This window comes from Symphodus melops (genome assembly GCF_947650265.1).
Source record: "Symphodus melops genome assembly, chromosome: 15".
NCBI lineage: Eukaryota > Metazoa > Chordata > Actinopteri > Labriformes > Labridae > Symphodus > Symphodus melops.
This window is the reverse complement of record NC_136705.1, coordinates 3,433,742-3,453,144: the sequence shown is the minus strand read 5'-3', so window position 1 is coordinate 3,453,144 and position 19,403 is coordinate 3,433,742. Positions and strand designations below refer to the sequence as shown.

Below are 19,403 nucleotides of genomic sequence, written 5' to 3'. Positions count from 1 at the left end.
GTGTGCAGTAACATTACAATGTCAGCGGAGGGGGGGGGGGGGGGGGGCGGGCGTGATGAAAGAAAGAGGGATGAGAGAAGGAAAAGGTAGGAATAATGACAAGAGAAAAGCAGCGTGAGTCAATAACAACAACTAAATCCGAGGCGATTGAGAACAGAGAATTGTAAGACAAAGGAATAAGAACAAGAACAGAGTGAAATAAAAGGCGATTGGTTTCTTCAGTCGTGTTCATCACTTTGTAAGCTTCACACAGCAGGGATCAGTGTGTGTGTGTGTGTGTGTGTGTGTGTTCTGATAATACCCGCTGTTGTTATTAATAAGGCAGGTAAGTGACTAAATTAAAACTATTAAAGACTTGCTGTGCGTGCATCTCCAACAAGGCTGCAAAAGCTCAATGTTTGAATTTTAAGAGATTGTTTTATCTGCGCTGGATCAAAATGCACAAAGGGATAAATGATGGATGCTTCCTTCTAGCAAATGTGGGAGTTCATGAGAAATTAACAAAACTATCCAAATATAAGAGCTGTCAAATAATTAGTTCTAATCGCTTACTTTCCGTAGTTTATCCTGGTTAATCGCATTTTAATGGCATGTTTCATACTCCATTATTTTGCACTGTCTAACCAGCTTTAATTTAGAAATAATAGTAACTTCAGGTAGAGGCTGCACAGTGTTGCAGTGGTTAGCACTGTTGCTTCACAGCGAGGAGGTTCTTGGTTCAAATCCCCGTCGGACGAGAGCCTCTCTGTGTAGAGTGTACTGCACCTTTCGCCCAATGACAGACGGGATCAGCTCCAGCCCACCGTGAATCCAAACAGGAACAAGTGGTATAGATAGTGGATGAATGGAAACTTCCCTTGATTTAAAGGTTATGACCTTCAGTGTTTCTTTGAAGTACTTTAGAAAAAACTATCTTCTTAATTTTAGAAAGTCCCTTTGTTCTCCTAAATCATAGTTTTGTGGGAAAGGCAATTTCTCTTCTGCGATGTGGTGACGGGTAACTTTTGCAGGGAAAAGCGTACACATATAAAATAAAACAAAAAACATCTAAGACACATGCTGTTGTGCCTCCAAGTGAAACGTAAATAATCTGAAGGAAACACTGTGAAAACAGAGCTCCGAACAACAAATCCAGAGGGGGTTTGACTTCCCTCTCTTTTTAGAAGGCAAAAAACGTCAATATATTTAGTACAGATATATTTGATATCAGCTATATTATAGTTTCTAATGTCGCATTTATATCTTACCTATGAGATGCATACCGTAAAATATGATATACGATGTGTAACTTAAATAAAAGTTGACTTTTTTTAAAGAACTCACATTTTACTTTTTAGTTTCAAACTATCTCCTGAGTGAAGGTTCTGTGTTTATTTAACCCTTCTATCTCCAATAACTCGCCTTAAAGTAGACGTTCATCTTCATATGCTGCCCGCAAAATAATATGGTGACGAACAGCATCCAGAAATTGTGTAGAGGAGTCATATGCATTGTGCCACTTTTCTGTTTGCCATGTTGGTACTAAAAATGTAGAGTATTGTTGCAGCTCGGGGTGAAACTCACCAAAGGCCCCACGATGTGATATTATACAATACTTGAGTCATGATACGATAACATTGCCATTTCAAACATTTTGCAAAGTGCTCAGAATTGCAATACTGTATATTGTGATTTAACTTTTTTTTTACTGAATATCGTCCACAAAATTAAACAAAATCAAGAACCATTTTGTCAAAAAAGAAAAAAAAAAGTCCATTTATCTCACTTCAGTCTTTTTATTTCTACACAATGAGAGTCAAGCCTAGAGACAAACCAACACTATGATAAAAGTTAATCCCTCTAATAGTCTGCATGCACTTCACAATCTGAACTGTCGTTATTTCATTTTAATCCAACTTGATGAATTTTGAACAATGCAACCTGTTCAAAATAAATCGTGTAACCCCTTCATTGATAAAAGAACAAAAAAAACCTTAATACATTATAAAAATGCCATAAGGCTACTGCCACACAAAATATTGTGATACTATGCTGTATCGATTTTTTCCCCCACCTCTAGTTTCAGCTTTTGTCTTTTTTTAACATGCAGTATCTACGTCTGTAACCCAACACAGCTTTTAAATGACATATTGATCTTACTATAAACTTTTAACTATGCTAGTAAAATGGCAGGGTTATTTTTACCTGAAGGTTTCAGCAGTACTAATGAGACTACAATACAGTTACAATTCTGCAACAATAACAGCTCTGATGTGCTATCCTGTCCGACTGTAAGTTGTCAGCCATAAGTGTGTCGTTCAGCATGACTATCTTTCCTGTCTGATGTGTATACACCCAGCTGATGTTTCATTCTGGCCATAAACACAGAGCAGCACATAATCCTTATAAGGGGCTTCATAAACAAAGAGGCCTGATTCGGAGGTGAGTAAATGGTCTAACTTTAAATATATTCCTTCAGCTACTTCCATCATAAAATGCTACTCAGTTTATAGGCAGGGGTTTAATTCCACCAGGTTCGGGGCTGGGCCGCATGTCATCTTTACTTCTCAGATCCTATTTTTGTTCCCTCACTTGTACAGTTTGGCTTTGATGTATTCCCTGAAGTCTCTCTGAAGTGTCTTCTTACTGTCCAGCTGCCAAAATCCACATTAGAAAAGGGACTCAAGATGTTTAAACACGCTCATGAGTCGCGTTTTGTTACGTCATTTAAGATTTAACAAGCAGCAGTGAGTGATTTTCAGCCTTATTTTTGCCCACATTTTTTCCTTTGAGGCAACATTAACATTGTCAAAACTTACTCTTTACCCCCCATCCTGCTGTATTATTCGTACGAAAAATGATTAAAACATGTATTGCAGGCCAATGAAAAAAGAATGAATAATGTAGTAAAGCACCTTTGGGAAACACAGCATTATTTTTCAGACATTATCAATCCTTTACTGAGAACTAAGTGTCTAATGTTGTTATAATACTGTTCTTCTTGTTATTCAAGCAAAAGTATAATTATGAATATGTTAATTGCGATGTGTATAAATGTAGGAAAAATAACCTGTTTTGATTGCAGAGTTTGTATTGTTCTCATGTGAGTCTATTCAATATACAAAACAACTGGAATTATTTAAAAGACTTTCAAACGTCCCATGTTAATTATTAATATAACCAGTGTGGGTCCTAAAAACTGCAGTTTCTCAAGTGTCCAGTTGAGGCTGGCTGCAAAAGCCGCAAAAACCAAGGAATCCCCATTAGGTTTCATATTAAAGCTAGAAATTTTACAGCAGAAATAAACTTATGGTTCAACAAGTCTGTTTGGTATCAATAGCTTACATCTCTCGACTAGCTCTACTATCAACTTATTTTTAATTTCAAAAAACAGCTGTATTACTTTGTACTCAGACCTCTCTATAAATGGTTAATGGACTTCAGCTTGTATAGAACTGTTCTACTCTTCTCTTCTGGCTACTCAAAGTGCAGGTCACCCATTCACAACAATTCATACACTGATGGCTAAGTAATGACAACATCAGCATTACTGTAACTAATCCCATTCATACTGTATTCATACACTGACAAAGCAGTGGGAGCATTTTGGGGTTAAGTGTCTTGCCCAAGGACACATCAGACATGATTCTGCAGGAATTGAACCCCGACCTTCCAGTTAAGAGACAACAACTCTACCAACTGAGCCACAGCTGCCCCAAGTGTGTACTCCATCTTCACACTTTCAAATAAGAGCAACCAAGAGACCAGCTGTAACAGCTTCACCAAACCTGTCAACCTTAACAGCCATTTTTTAACCACTGGACCATCAGATAAGCATGCATACCATTTGCATATTAAGAGGATGTTCCCCACACTCTTCTCTGGCTTTCTTTCACAATTTAAAAGTTTCTGTCCTGTATCTAATGTGGGGAAAAAACTAATATACAAAAGCAAATATTATTCTCTCCCCCCACCTCTGTCCCCACTTTTCTTTCTCTCTCATGCAGCTGCAGATTAACAAGTCTAAACGCAGTAATCACCGCCAGAATCAAATTTCTCCGATATGAATGCTGATGCCGTGCTCCCACCAATATTTTATGGTAATACAATAAAAATGTAAAGTTGAAATTTGTTTTGTTTTTTTCTTCTTCCTCATCATCCTTTTTTTTTTAATGTAAAAAGGTAAGCTGAAGAGTAGGGTGGGGAGGTGTGTGGAAGGGTTGGGGGGGGGGGGGTTCATCACATGGCTGGGGCCTTGCCGAGGGATAGGCTGTCGCTAGGAGACAGAGGCAGGGAACGGACCAGTGGCAATGATGTATTAACTGGCGAAGGTGGCTGACAGTAATCTTTGTCACTAGATGCAGTGGCTGTCTAAGTCCTGTCATTTTATGCATCTCATGCAAAACAGATGTACCCGGATACTACCGGCTCAGGGAGAGGGAGAGAGGGGATGGAGGATGGTGGGGGTGGATGGTGGGGAAGGGAGAAGGGAGGGTTGAAAAAAAAATCATTATACAGCTAGAGGTTGGAAGGGTTGTCACAAAGAATTTCATTATTTTTCATCCGGTATCGTGAAGGTGGATTGTGCATATTGTAATTTTTTTTCCCGCCACCATAAGCCTCTAAATAATTTGGGAAGTTTCCAGGGCAGAAGTTTTCCCTTTTCTCTCCGCTCATTACCCAGAGTTCAGGGCAGAGGTGCTCAATCACCCCGGCTGAAGGAAACGCTTACACATAGAAACACGCCCTGCCACCGCCGCTGCTGCCGCCACCTCCCTCTCCTCCTCCCTCCTGTCCTCCCCTCCACTCTCTATCCACACTCCATCCTTTACCACTTCATCTACCATCCTTCCTCCTCCTTCACCCATCACCCTTCGAAACCATTGTCCTTTCCACTCGCTTGGTACTTCCTGTATTTTTGCCTTTTTTTTCCCACTTTCGATTCCTTCTGCAACACCGTCCTTGTTCTCTTCTCATTTTCTTTCTCTGTTCTTGTTTTTTTTTTCCTCTGTTCCTTGACTCTCATAACCTTTTTTTCCTTCTTTGACTTTCTGCCCCCCACAGCTTCTCATGATAGCATCATCATCTCTATGTCTTTTTCCTCTACTTTTCCTGACCATTATCCTCAAGGGACCAAAAATGAGGAAGTAAATCCATGGTTCAACTGACTCGACAAGGATTGGACCTGGACCTTGTGTCACTTTTTTGACAGGTGTATCTAACATGTGTATCAATGTGTCTTTTTTCCATCGGATTCATCAGCTTTGATGGCTTGGTGCAATAGAAACATAAACAGAATAGAAAAAGATCATTTTCTTATAATTAGAAACCTTAAAAGTGACCAATCTAGTGTTTCTCTTTCCCGCAGCTACAGCTCCCATTGGTGCTACATACCATTGAAGTGGGTTTTTTTGTTTGTTTCGATCAAATTCCCTCTCACAGTCTCTGTCTCCATTTTAAATCAGCTCTCATGCCTCTTTTTTTGGGTCTATTTTTGATCTGGTCTCACTTGTTAGATAATTTGTTTACAAAACTACTGTTATATTATTCTGATATCTAAATATGGTAAATGGACATCAGCTTGTCTTCTGACTACTCAAAGCGCTTTTACATATGTCACACCCACCCATTCACACATGGCACTGTGTTGTGTCCATCAGAAATAACTAATCCCAGTCCTAAACATTCACATGCCTCAGCTGCTGCCAAAGAAACGTGAGTAAGTGTCTTACCCATGGAAACATCGACATGTGGCTGCAGGAGCTGGGGATTGAACCCCTGACTTTCCAGTTGAGAAATAACCGGCTCTGAGACGCAGCCTCTAAGTAAATTGGCATTTTATAGAGGATGAAAGAACGCAAGTATTGACGTCTAATATTTGTGTTTTCAGTCAGTGTGTTCATTATCATAGAATGCCTTGTAAAAGTGAATGAAGATTGAACTAAAATGTCAAACGTGTTGTTTTGGGGGAAATACAATATCAAGTTCTTGTCACACAAAGACAGATGAAATATACATATTTAAATCTACACAACATGCCTAGAACAAAATCAATACTGCAAGTTTTTGTCCAGTCTTTGCCCGTAGTGTATCTTTACCTCTTCAAGACTATTTCAGTCAAAAGGTTATGACAGTGGTGTAAGTTTACCTTGTTATGGGGGGAAAAAAGGGTCAGAAACAAACCAATGAAACACTTTATTGGAACCTATATAACACAGCTACTTAATACATCCTCAATAGTAAAGGTAATGACCTGTATATGTAATGACAACAACTAGAAACAACATATTGACCAACACACACACACTCCCACCCAGCAACCCACACAAACACACACACCCACACTCACAATGACTTCATACATCCCATTCCACTGTACTATAGAGCACACTTATATTTTACTCATTTTCTTCACGCTAAAGGCTCACTGTTGCAGTATCTTAATTGCACATCTATTTGCTGCAGAGAAGCACATCACATATTAACGACAGTGTACATAGTGCATGTAGACAGCAGCAGAAGGACGATATCTTTTTATCTACCTGCAATAAAACTCACCCTCTGTCCAAGCCATGAATAACACTTATACTGCCAGCTCGTTTCTTTACCCTGGAGAGAGCGAAGGGGGCAGGGAAGGCAGGAGGAGACAGCGAGGAAATTAAGAAAAACTGCATGTTTATACACTGGAAGAGAAAGGAAAAAGTGTCTTGTTTTATCTAAACTACAAGAACATTAGAGGCCAACATTGATGCTGTGAGATGGTCAACTTCAACTCATCACTGAGAATCAACTCTTGATGGAGTGAGCAGTGTAGAACTGTCATTAGAAGTACACCAATACGTTTAACACTGGATTAGAAGATGCCATTTTGAAGATAAAGACTTTAACTGGGTAACTGGGAAGCACATCCTGCCTATGCTGAAATGTAACATTTTAACATGGATGTTAATAGAACCTACGGGTCTATTACAGCCTGTTCTTTGAGCTTTTGCATTGGCTTCATTTACCATCACTAAAGCCTGGCGCTTGGTTTCACATCTCTTTACTTTAAAGTTTATTTTTGGCTCCAAAACTCCTGGGCACACTTGTGTTCATCCACTATAACAGGGCTGGTTGAGTTCAGTAAAAGATGGAGTCATAAGGTTAAAAGTCACCCAACAGCAAACTTCTGTCTCAAGGCCTTCTTGGAGGTTTACATAGCCATGTAAGTGTCCATAATACTTGTGACAATATTGTTTCTACTCATATTTTTATCCACTCCACTACCTTGAAATAGGAAGAGAAAAGCAAGGTGAGTTGAGTTAGATAGGAAATGTGTGTAGTCAAGTGAGAAAAACTCAAGGCAAAAAGGAGGTAAAAAAGCATGTGGAGGTGACAAGGGAGAGGAGAGGGTCAAAGAATAAAGGGGTGATAGAGAGATACAGGAAGAGAGAGAGGGAGAAAGAGATGTAAGTGGGCTCTGTGGAGGCCCCGGTTGGTGGCAGTCTGTCTCTGATTTCCATTCATTGTTAAGATGGATGAGATCCCAGCCGGACCGAGAGCAGACCGCCGCATTTCTTCTTCTTCTACTCTTACTATTTTTTTGGGGAATAGAGGGGCATTATTCAAAACAGAGCTTATTTTTGGTGGCCATTATGCATGCACACCTGATCAGCATGTCAGCCTGGCCTCCCCGCATCGCATGATGGAACGGCCCAATTTACCTCTTTCACCTGCCTTGCATAAAGGCACACTGAGCGCACACCGGCTGGCACTCGCTGTTCTGTACGACACACACACACACACACACACAGACCCCCTTCACTTAACAGACACACACACACATTGGAGTGGATGTGGGAGGATGGAGTTCAGTGCGAGTGTCCGTGATCCCACACTGATGCAGACACACACATAGACACACACACACACACACACACACACACACACGCACACACACACACTGCTGTTTATTTGCAAAGTGTGTGTAAAAGTGTGGACTTATACCTCATACAGCTTTTGGAAGTGTTGTACGTGACATACTCTCACCTTCTGCAGACACACATATGCACACACTGGTCTCCCACACTGCCTCCAAATGGTGTCAGTTGTTTCAGAGTCAAAACTGAATTCATTACCCAGTCAAGACTCTCTGTGTGTAAGGCTCTCTGCATCTGATACTAAAGCACCTGGATCTATCTACACCTAACCTTAACAGATATGTTGTATGCCATGGTTTGTTTGTTTTTTTTGGGGGTTTTTTTTGGTTATCACTGTTGTATTGGTCAAAATCTAAACATTTCTGGCTCTAAACTTGGGGATGGCTTTGAGTCAGTTGGTAGAATTGATCGTCTCTGAACAGCAAGGTTGGGAGGGGGTTCGATCCCCAGTTCAACCAACAAGTGATATGTCTGTTGTGTCCTTTGACAGAAGAACACAAAAACACTACACACGCTCATTTAAACTGTAAACTTAGCTATGTTGGATGAAGAATTGTAATATTATACAAATAAGCTAATGCAAACAATTGAACATTTTTCTGGCTTTTGCAAAAAGATAGCATCTTTGTGGCGAAGCTTGTGCCGACTGGCACAGAGTCGGCTAATGTTAGAGCAGCTAGCATTTGTGATAGGACAGAAGGGAGTAGCAAGCTAGGCTATATGAAGTCTGGTGCGTCATAAGTTCACAGATATCTGCATCAGTGACTGTCTACAAAGCCAAGAAGACATCCTCCGTATGTGCTACCTCAGCTTCTCCAGTTGACGTCTGCTTTATTGCGGCTGAAGTGCTAAAAATTCCTTCTGACTGTCAAAATAAATATGTTGGAGGCTACATTTAAGCTCAGTATGGAATTTTACTTCGTGTTTCTCTTGAATAGCTTTAATTGGTACATAATACGACAGTCAGTGCTCCCAATTTTTAGCTGGCAGTTGTATTTAAGACCAAATGTCTGGCTAGTTGTGGTTAATCCGAGTTTCAGTGTGTTAAAGGTAGCGTCAGTGTGCTGTCTGTCTCTCGCTCTCTCCCTCTCTGAATGGTTCTTGTGCGGACTATGAAATTTAATCCTGGCAGTGCTGGACAGATTTGAAGGACGTATTCAGTATGGTCGAGTATGTCCTTAGTGTGACCTCTTCAATATTAGTCTGAGATTTGTTATTTCTTTCCCGTATGAGTTTTTCTCTTTAATTTGGTTTCATTGTGGCTTGGCCAAATTAGCTACAGCTTTCCTGAAGCTTTGCCTGAGCCTGTATTTATGTTCTTACTCATCACGTCAACACTGGCAGACATAAAGTAGATGGTGAAAATGTGTAATACTTAATTATATATAGAAAAAGACTTTTTTTCCTGTTTTATTCATATGTGGAGTCTGTTAACTGTTGATAAAAACTCTCCCCTTGACGGTGATCGATCATAGGATTGCAGACTACACGCGATACATCAGGTCTGACAAACTTTTATTTATTTTTTTATTTTTTTGATTGACAGGGCTTTATCAAAGACAGACATTTTTAGAAATAAAATAAATATTTTAAGCCTGTGAGGAATCACATGCACACGAACTCGGGGGCAACCACCTGAAAGAGTACATGGGGGGGGGGGGGGGGATTCATCATTCCCGTAGATATAGCTGACCTCACCCTGCATGTCTGAGTCGATTGAGAACCAAAATAGGTGAGTGGATGAAAAAGATGAGACAAAATCTGTACGATCTCCGTACTGCTTAAAAAAGTTGTCTGCGTTGGTTATAACAAATAGAGCAGCCCATCTTTTTGTAAATAATGTTCAATAACATATCAGGTATCTATTTCCAATTAAACATACTGTCACTCCTTTAGTTGATGTTTTCTGTGACATGCGTGTAGTTAGTTTGAACAGTAATAAACTGTCTCTTATAGCGTTACAATCATGGGCAATTACATTGTTATTATCATTGTCAATTAAGTCCGAAAACAAACCCCAGAAAAAAAGAGGTGCTATAGGTTTGATATCTTTACAACCTGGTTTTCATAGCTTCCCTTTTATCCCCGTGTTCTGGATAGATCTCTGTCAAACTATCGAAGAAATACAAAAATCTTTGGACTAGACCTCCCTCTTTTTTTCTTTTTTTTTAACAAACACTTGCGGTCCAATGCCATTACAATATAACTCAAACTTTATCAAGCGTTGGTAATAACCTGAAAGACTCCCGTAAGACTTCAGTGAGCTGGAGCTGCAAGACAAAGAATAAATCACAGTTTTATTTAGGGAGAAAAAACACGGATATATAAAAGTTTACTCATACTTTCATTGTCATAATCTTGGCAACTTTAAATGACTGAAGAATGTCATCCTTTCGAAGTGTTATTTCACGTTGAATGGTTAATGCAATAATGAAATGTCACTGCTAAGATATTCTTAAATGACAGCATCGGCTTAAAATTGCTTTACCTGACAAGCATGATTTTACCATCACAAAACCTTCTTTACAAGCCTATCCGGGTGTGGGTATTCGTCAATACAATATCAAAGGATTTCATACAGTGATGAGCAGCTGTCAGCATATAAAGTGAGTTAATTAAGCCTTCCTTGATATTAACTTTAATGTAGGTTGAAGAAGCATTGCTTGAAATGACAATAAAACCTCTTTGTGACACTTAAATTAGTTTTTTTTTGTTTAATAAAACTATCATGAATTTCAATGCATTTCATGGGACCCAAAGAGGCTTTATATAATAATACACAAACAAATCAACACAGTTAAACAACTCCAATATTAGCTGCATAGGTGGGTTTACAAAAGTTTTTTGAGTACTTTATGTCCAAGGATGTAGCATTGCATTGGGAAAGCGAGAGCTCCAGAGGGTGGGGACTGCCACACTGAAAGCTTGCAGGTCGATGTAGGGAATGGAGAGCAAACCAGTGTCATTGAGTCCGAGGTTCTGGGTCGAAGTCAAGAGTTGGAGGAGGTCAGAAAACCCTGTTACAAGCAGACCGGTTTGTTAGAGTTGTCACAAGATCTTGCTCGCGTTTCCAAAGCCAACCGTCCCCTTATTTGGTAAGCGGAGTATAAGCCAGATGGAGATAGCCGCGTCAGCAATGTTATGGTGTGACATCATAAGAGCACAACACAGTATAGACCACTAATAATTAAGTTCAGTGAAGAAAAAGACAGGGACACCGTAAATAAAGGGACCCTTTAGGATTGGATCGGTATCCCTTGGTACCCCAACAGAAGGGTGCCAAGAAAGTAGGACAGTACCAATCCTTTATTTCCATTCCCAACATTTGACAGTGGAAATGCCAATGGGTGCCGTACCGAACCGAACAGCTTGGTGGAAATGGGGCTTGAATGAGACTGTGTGGGAAAGACCGTGCTGAGATTTGTTGGTGAGTAGGAGGACTTTGTATGTGATACAGGACTTGAATGAGGGCCAGGGAAAGTAGATGAGGATGGAGCTGATGTGCTGCCGGGGCTTCAGTGCGAATGAGAACCCAGGCAGCAGAGTTCTGCCCATACTGGACCTTATCCAGGGCTTTGCCAGGACAGGTCTCCATTGCAATCATCTCCACTGTGCATCTGTTGATTTCACTTTTTTGCATAAAATACATAAAAAGGATAACTTCCCTTTTCAAATGTGGAGGAGAGGCTCACAAATGATGAGTCAGAGTGGTTAGCATGTACAGTAATAGTACACAGTATGTGGTAGCAGCCAGGATCACACTTAAATCTGACTATATTTCACACAGTTGGAAGTTCATTGCTTTCAGATGAGAGAATCTGTTTCTGTTAAATAATTCAGCCACAGATGCGTTGAGCTGGAGGTGCTGAGACCGTGTTTGCTTGTGAGCTGATAATTCATGTATTAACTCAAATAATGTTTGGACGGATTTGTCACGTTTTTTTCTCCTTTTAAAAAGGCAGAGGTGAAACATGTTGCGCATTATAGTTAAACAATGCATGAAAGATACAAATCCCCCTTGCACGTGGGCCTCGTTTGCATGTCCTCCCTGTGCATGGGTGGGTTCTCTCAAGGTACTTCAGCTTCCTCACACAAGCCAAAAAACGTGCTTGTTTGGTCAATTGGTGACTCTAAACTGCCGAAGAGCCAGGGTGCACTCCACCTTTCGCCCAATGAGCTGTGATCGGCTGCAGCCCCCCTCGACCACTGACGGGAAAAAGCAGTGAAAAAGAATAAAAGAGAAATAAAAAAGAGAAAGAGTGAAATAGACCTTTAACCCTGTCTCAAAGCAGTTATTGAATTAGTTGCAGAAAGGTAACGTAAATAATCACATACATGGACAAATACTAAAATACTAAAATCATGATTATTTGCTTAATTTTGATAGTTAATCGCAATTTATTGTGTTTTAAAGGATTGGAATTCCATTATTTTGCATTTCAGTCACAGCCACAGTTTGTTTGTTAGTACAATCTTAGGCTAACGGTACTTTACTCCTTGTTTCGATACCAACACGTTTTAATAAAGATAAATTGAAGTACTTACCAAACAAACACAGTGAAGTGCAGTACTTTAACTTTTGGCCTCCCAAAGCCCTCCCAGTTTTGTTTCATGATTTTCAGGCTTGGTTTTGTTTCAGTCCTAAAAGACAAGACAACTTGAACATTTTGGACAACATAAAAAAACATCTGCATTTCAGTTTTCTTAGTATGTCACAAACAACTCAAAAAGTTATGTGGCTGTAAGAAGTGTGTAGCTGGACAAGGCACACACGTTAAAGAAAGGAGAAGAGAGAAGAGGGCAAAAAGAGAACACATCAGTGAATCTGCAGGATGAGACGAGAAAGAGGTCAGACAGAGAGATGGCGAGGAAGTAGATAGAGAAGAGCTAGAGGTCGACAATATGGAGATGAGAGTGAGGGGAGAAGATGGAGGTAGAGGGGAGGTGAAGTGAGACGGAGACCGACGAGAAGGACATGAATGGAGGGAGGAGCAGTAAAGCCCAACGGAGCCTCCTCTAGATATTTACAGCATCAGACTCCATCTCAAGCCGGCCAGCTGGGGAGAGCAGGTGGACCAAACAGGTCAGCTCATTAACACACAGACACACACACACACACACACACACACACTCACCAATGTCCTGTTTGAGTGTGACATAGTGCAGCCGAGGATTACTGCACCCCTCCCCTGTGTGCAAAAAACATCTTGACTGTTCCACACAGGCCTGGCCAGGTGTGTGTGCCTTTAAGTGAGAGTGTGTGTCAGTGTGTTACAGGGGGTTAAAAAGACGTGACCTGAGTATGGGACGGAAAGGAGAGAGGATTGTGTACGTTTGTGTGTGTGTCTATTAATCATAGCCGTGCTCCGGGCCGAGCCCTCTGTCCCACCTTTTCACAGAGCGGACCACACTCACCTCTCTGTGCAGCACATCTCCACGTACACACACACACACACACACACACACACACACACACACACAAGAACACACTGCATTAAAGAAACAAGCTCTCATCTCATTCAGTGTTTAAACTTACAACTATGAAAAAGTAATTTGTAGATAACGAACTTAATCTTGGCAGTATTACCTGGAATAAGGGAGGCTGCAAGGATGATTCATCAAACTGATCATTTATAATTCAAGACATTCTTATTTTAAATGTTTCCAATACAGATGTGTTCACATCCTTAGGCCACTTTTACACACATACAAGGAAGCCTGAAGCATCTGCACAAAACAAGACATGCTGTCAACTCTCTGCAATGTAAACTCACCAAAGGAAAATCTCATTCTCTTAAGGCAAATGCATCAGTCATCCAGTCTCTGGTGATTTGGGTTAAAAAAAGGCTACTAAGGGTGGCTGTCCCGGTACTATGAGGGGCTCAGTCGTCTCTCAACCCAAGGGTATAAAGAGTTCAATCCCCCGTCTCCTGCAGGTCCAATGGGTTCTTGGGCAAGACACATAACCCCAAGTTGTTTCTGCTGCTTCGTCTGTGGTGTATGAACTCCTGATGGTCACTTTACATAGCTGCCTCTGCCATCCTAGGGAGGAATTAGGTTGTTACCATTGCTCAAAAACACAGCTCAGTATTTAAACTGTAAAAAAAAATAGAATACGGATACTAAAATAAGCAATAGGTAGCAGGTGGAATAATAAGATATGTACAAGCACAAATGACTTAAACATGGAACATAAAAACAATGTTTACACTTACTGGTATATATACAGTGGTTATCAATGTGGATATTGCATGTTGTTTTCATCGGGTTCAATATGAACAAAAGCTGTGTGACCAGTGACACTGTGACCATCAGTGTGTGAATGGGTGTTCATGAGTAGGTGTGGCCTGTTGCAGCATGAGCAACTTAGGGTCATGTGTAGTCATGTAGCTGGTGATCGAACCTCAAACCTTTCGACCAACCACTGAGTCAAAGCTGCCCAATAGCACTTGAATTATAGCAGACTGTCCTTGCCATTCCACTTTCTATTCACTTTTGTGACCCCAAAATAATCATTTTAAAATGAATGTAAAGTACTTGCATGGTTCCTGAGACTAAAAATATCAATGTTTAAACAACACACATATTTAAATTGGTTTTCTCCTCAACATATGTGTTTTCTTTGAAGCAGTTGAAATGGATATAACCATCAAATGTTTTAACCCTGCTTAGCCCCTCCCATCTCTGTGTATCTTTTCACAGGTAAGGCTGTGACAGTGTGGCCAAGGGTGTGAAGCTGCCCCCATCACCCACCAACCCACTCCCCTCAGGGTTGACAGCTCAGGTGTCAAAGCCTGGTAATTGGTGGCAGTGTAAGGTGTAAATAGGGTGATGGTGGCGAGGCTATAATCGCCCCTGCTGGTGGTGTGAGCGGATGGGAGGAGGCGGAGGATGAAGAACCACTGTGACAAGGTGTGAGGCCGTCATACAGTCGCCTGCCCAAATTAAAGTGTATGATAAAAACACACATACACACATTTACAATCCCATCTACACCTACAGAAACATGTATCCCGAACCCTCAACGACACGTTTATCCAGCCTGCTCTCGCTTACAACACACAGGATTGGGCTTGAAAGTATGATGAACTAGCTACCCCTTCTGTTTCTGTCATTACCAGCAGGCTAGATAAAGTTTTTTGAATAACTGTTTTCAGATTTAGCTTTAAATTAACTTTACATTTCACACATAAATACAAAAGAATTGAAGTATATCCTCTGTAAATGTGTCTCTGAGTCTAGACTGACTACAATAAGTGAGAATCCCATGTCCCGGCAGCTATATTGTAGTAGGGCCGTGTTTACATCATGTGGACGGTCTGGCTTTGCATATAGAGGCATTTTTGTCAAGGACTAGAGAAAAGAAGAAGAACATAGTCTATTCAGTGCTTATTTGGATGTCATGTAAGTGTCTTTAGATCACAGCCATTCCAAGTCAATGTATGTGCCATATGAAGCTACGAGTAAACCAAAGTGTGCTAACGTTAGCCTGCTAACACAACAAATCTCAACAACGCAGGAATCAGGCCATTGCAGCTCGAGCAAAAAGCTGTTTGATATAACAAGCGTTGGGCTTAACCATGAGAGAGGGGTTTGATTCTCAAAATCAACAAACAAAATCAATACTAAATCAATTGAGAATGATGATTGGGGTTGACTAAAGTTAAACTCTTCATCCTTTCCCCTTAAAGTTTGTTTGTGTAGTGGTCCATCCAACAGAGTATAACAGCGACATGTAACTGACTACAGTTGCATATTTAGTTAGTGTGTACGAGCCAATTAGAGACGACATATGGATTGTCATCCCTTCACCATCCGAGGATATAAATAGCAACATATTATTGAATAGTGTCAATCAAGAAGTGGGTTTAACCTATGGAGACTGAAGAATATGTTTGTATACTCTGCGTATACCTGCAGACACACAACACTACTGATTATCACCTCCACACTTTAATTTAACTGCTTAATTTTGTATTTCCATCCTTGTTGCAAATCCATTTGTGTTACCCTGACTGCAGCAGAGACCTGGACTGTCATATGTTGAAGCATGTGTTGCCTATAAAACAAACTTGCACTTAGAAACATTTTTTCATAGTACACCGACAGATGATTCTTAAAACATTAACATGTAAAGCACTGGGGGTGTAAAGATTAACCAATCAAAACTAGTAAACAAGGTTAACATCGTAAGATCAGAGTTCATGGGTCGAGGAGCCGTGAATCGATGAAAACAAGTCGGTCGATGGCACCATTTTATGTTTCTAACCCAGTTTAGTGACCTCTGCTGATTGTTCTGTATACTGTGAATAAGTGCAAGTGAGGCCATGTCTACATGGGTACATGTACAGTGGGACTCTAAGAGGCCTCGATGTACAACAGGAAGTAGCAGAGCTTCTGTGAACCGTCCGCTCACATTTAGATAATATTAGAAAAAGTGTGCGAGTGTGTGTGTGAGAGAGACATTTTTCTCACCCAGAGCAAAGATCCTCGGCCGTGCATTAGTGCCAAACCAAATTACCCTCCTGCCCGTCTGGTGCCCTCAGCCCAAACCAGACACACAAACACACACACACACACACACACATGCACACACTCACATCACACACGTACATGGATTTGAGAGGAATGGAACATCGCTGCAAGTAACATTTAATGTCCAACAGTAACACACACACACACACACACACACACACACACACACACACACACACACACACACACACACACACACACACACACACACACACACACAGTGACTATGACAGAGTATGACAGGCAGCAGTAGCCTGGCCTGCCCTCTCTCCCCTCTAACCTTCTTCTTCTCGTTCCTGCATTCTCCCTCCCTGTCCCTTTCTCTTTTGTCCTCAAACTCGTCACTTCAACTCCTTTTCCCCTTTTTATTTAACGTACTTAAGTAAAGATGTATGTGGGTTTATGTGGTTTGTATCTTGTTGATGTTGTCCCCTCTGGCCCTTCTCAAAGGCCTGCAGGCCTGTTGTGCAACCACAACCATGCATTTTATCCCACACACTGTTGACAGAATTCAAGACTTTTAGATATCCCTTCACCCTTCACTTGTATTTTTTATGTTTATTTTAATGTTGAAGTTTCCATTTATCACCCAAACGTCATGATTCTTAACGGGTGCAGCGTATGCTTATTGCTTTTTTTATTTCCTAGATTTGAATATTCTATTTTTTAACTGTCATGAAAAACTCTTTCGATTTCTAATCGAATCACGATAACATCAGGTTCTGCCAACTTAATAGAGCAAAGCATAGTGCAAAGTTGTAGGACACGCCTACCTCGACGGCTTTATAAAGGACACGCCCACCTAAGACTCCCTTGCCGTTGCAGGGCTAGTCAGAGGAAAGTGGCCACATGGGAAGGGGTGTGTAAGATAAGACCCACAACAGAGTTTACCCCATCTCTATGCAAATGAGCCTCTTTGCCAAAAAACATCAAATTCACATTGGCCCAAATAGCCTCATGCTCTTACAGTAACATTTATAGCAGCTATTGAGAGTTGGTGGTAACTGCACACCCTCTCCTTCTGCTTTCCTGCTCAGGTGATCAGCTGGTAAGGGGAATTTACTCTTTAAGTAAACAAACACTTAATACAGACATGGAGCGTTATCATTTTATTCCATCCAACGTTTTGGTTGGAATCTTAATATCGTGTCGCTTTTCATGTAAAAAAAAATCTAAATTCAGCGGGTCCTGACCTTCTGTCAGCACCCTTAATTCTTAGCTCTTCAGTTCACTCATGTAGATCCATTTATATAAAAGAAATAAAAACCAAGGATTCTATAACTATTAATATTTCTTTAAAGTTCTCTCAAATTGTTCTCTCTCTCTTACATATTCCACCTCTTCCTCTCCTTTTTGTTTATTTGAGTTTTGTCTTTGTTTTTCCTTCTCTTCATCCTGTCCTCCTTTTCCTGCCTGTCCCTCCTCCTCTCCCTGGCATTTCATGTCAGGCTTCTGCTGCTCCTGAATTCTTTGTGTCTTGTCCTGTCCTTGCAGAAAGCTCCGGTGCTGCTCTCCGGGACTGTGCAGGGCGACTCTTACAGATGGACTATCCCTGTTCTGCCAGAGACTAAAATAAGAACGAAGCATGTAAGCATCGTGGGACGAGGCGTCCTGTGGCCCCCATAACATCGTCTACTGTATTATTCAACACATTTAGCCCTCCCTCTGTGCAACACTGGTCCCTGACCTTTTCATATGAGCCTCTCACAGCCAAGCTAAGCTCTGTGATCCACAGCAGAGACACAGGGCTGGATTTTCCAAACAACTTTGCATTATAAATTGATGATATACTTGTGTATTTTGTATAAATCCCACTAAGAATGTACAAACTTTTTGTTTCTTTTTGAGACCACCATACTTCCGAAATACAATGACCTACATTTAGAGATGTAAGGACAAATCACAACATAATGTCATTTGAGGTAAATTTTCCCAGAAAATTGTGATTTTAAGGAGTTTCACCGTTTGAAAATCTTTTTAAGGAAGACCAGGAGTGGCGGGTGTAGATCAGACAGTGCTGAATGGTCAACGGCCTGTATGAAGTTATCCCTGACACCCAGAGGCCTCATCAACAACCATGATCCAGACTCTGATGCATCGACCTGAGGCTGAGCTTCATGTCAATAAATCCATCCTTCCTTCTCAGACTCCACTTCATTTGTCTGTTTCTCTCAATCTCCTGCGACCGGGGAGGTGAGAGGTGTCCTGAAAAAGAGCAATGAACGCAGTGATAGTCTATCACAGCAAGGTCAACTCATGTCCAAAACTGAGACTGTAAGGCAAGTAAAAGATGGAATGATGGATAAGACAGATAGATACGTTATTCATTCCCTTGTGGAAATTCAGCTATCCAGCAGCTCATGTCGTCAGTCACAGGCAGAACAATTGACAAACAATGACATGGACAAACATTAAAAGTCAATAAAGTAATAAAGACTGAGATGCCGAAACTGTTCGAAAAGATATACAAATAGGTTGACAGATAGATAGACACACACGGAAAAAAAAATTCGAATTGGCACATCAAACCTTGGAAAAATCTGATTTCTGAACCACCAAAAGACACTTCGATTGGTTTGATTCATCCAGAACCTTCTTTATCAGGAACTCTATGTGTGCTGTGCTAAGTATCCTGACTCTGCATTTGCCGGACAGCTGAAACAGTTGTTCTGGGCGTCTTATCGTTGTCATTTTCACCATTTAATTTGTACTTTTATTGATCCCCGGAAGTTGAAATGGCAGCCCCATTGGGAAAAATGTGTCCAAAACCTCAAACAAATACTTTTCAGCAGCACCAGCTGTACTTCTTGTTAACTATGATAAACAACTATTAGCATGCCAGCACAAAGTTGCCAGTGTGGCTTCTGGGCAGGAAAAAAAATATGATTAGTGTCATGACATTTGCGATCAGTGTTTACCTTGTAAGCCTGCATGTATTGAGTGGATGCACATTGACTTATATGTTAACAC

At 40.8% G+C, this 19,403-nt stretch overlaps 1 long non-coding RNA gene across 2 annotated transcripts in view; it reads left to right on the top strand.

Moving 5' to 3' along the window:
* The window catches only part of LOC306836001, a 201,543-nt gene extending 183,013 nt beyond the window's left edge, over window positions 1–18,530 (top strand). For both annotated transcript variants that reach the window (XR_013780724.1, XR_013780725.1), the window contains exons 5-6: window positions 14,601–14,810; window positions 17,928–18,530. This is a non-coding gene — a long non-coding RNA (uncharacterized lncRNA). The remainder of the gene's footprint in view (window positions 1–14,600; window positions 14,811–17,927) is intronic.
* Window positions 18,531–19,403: the final 873 nt, after the last annotated feature.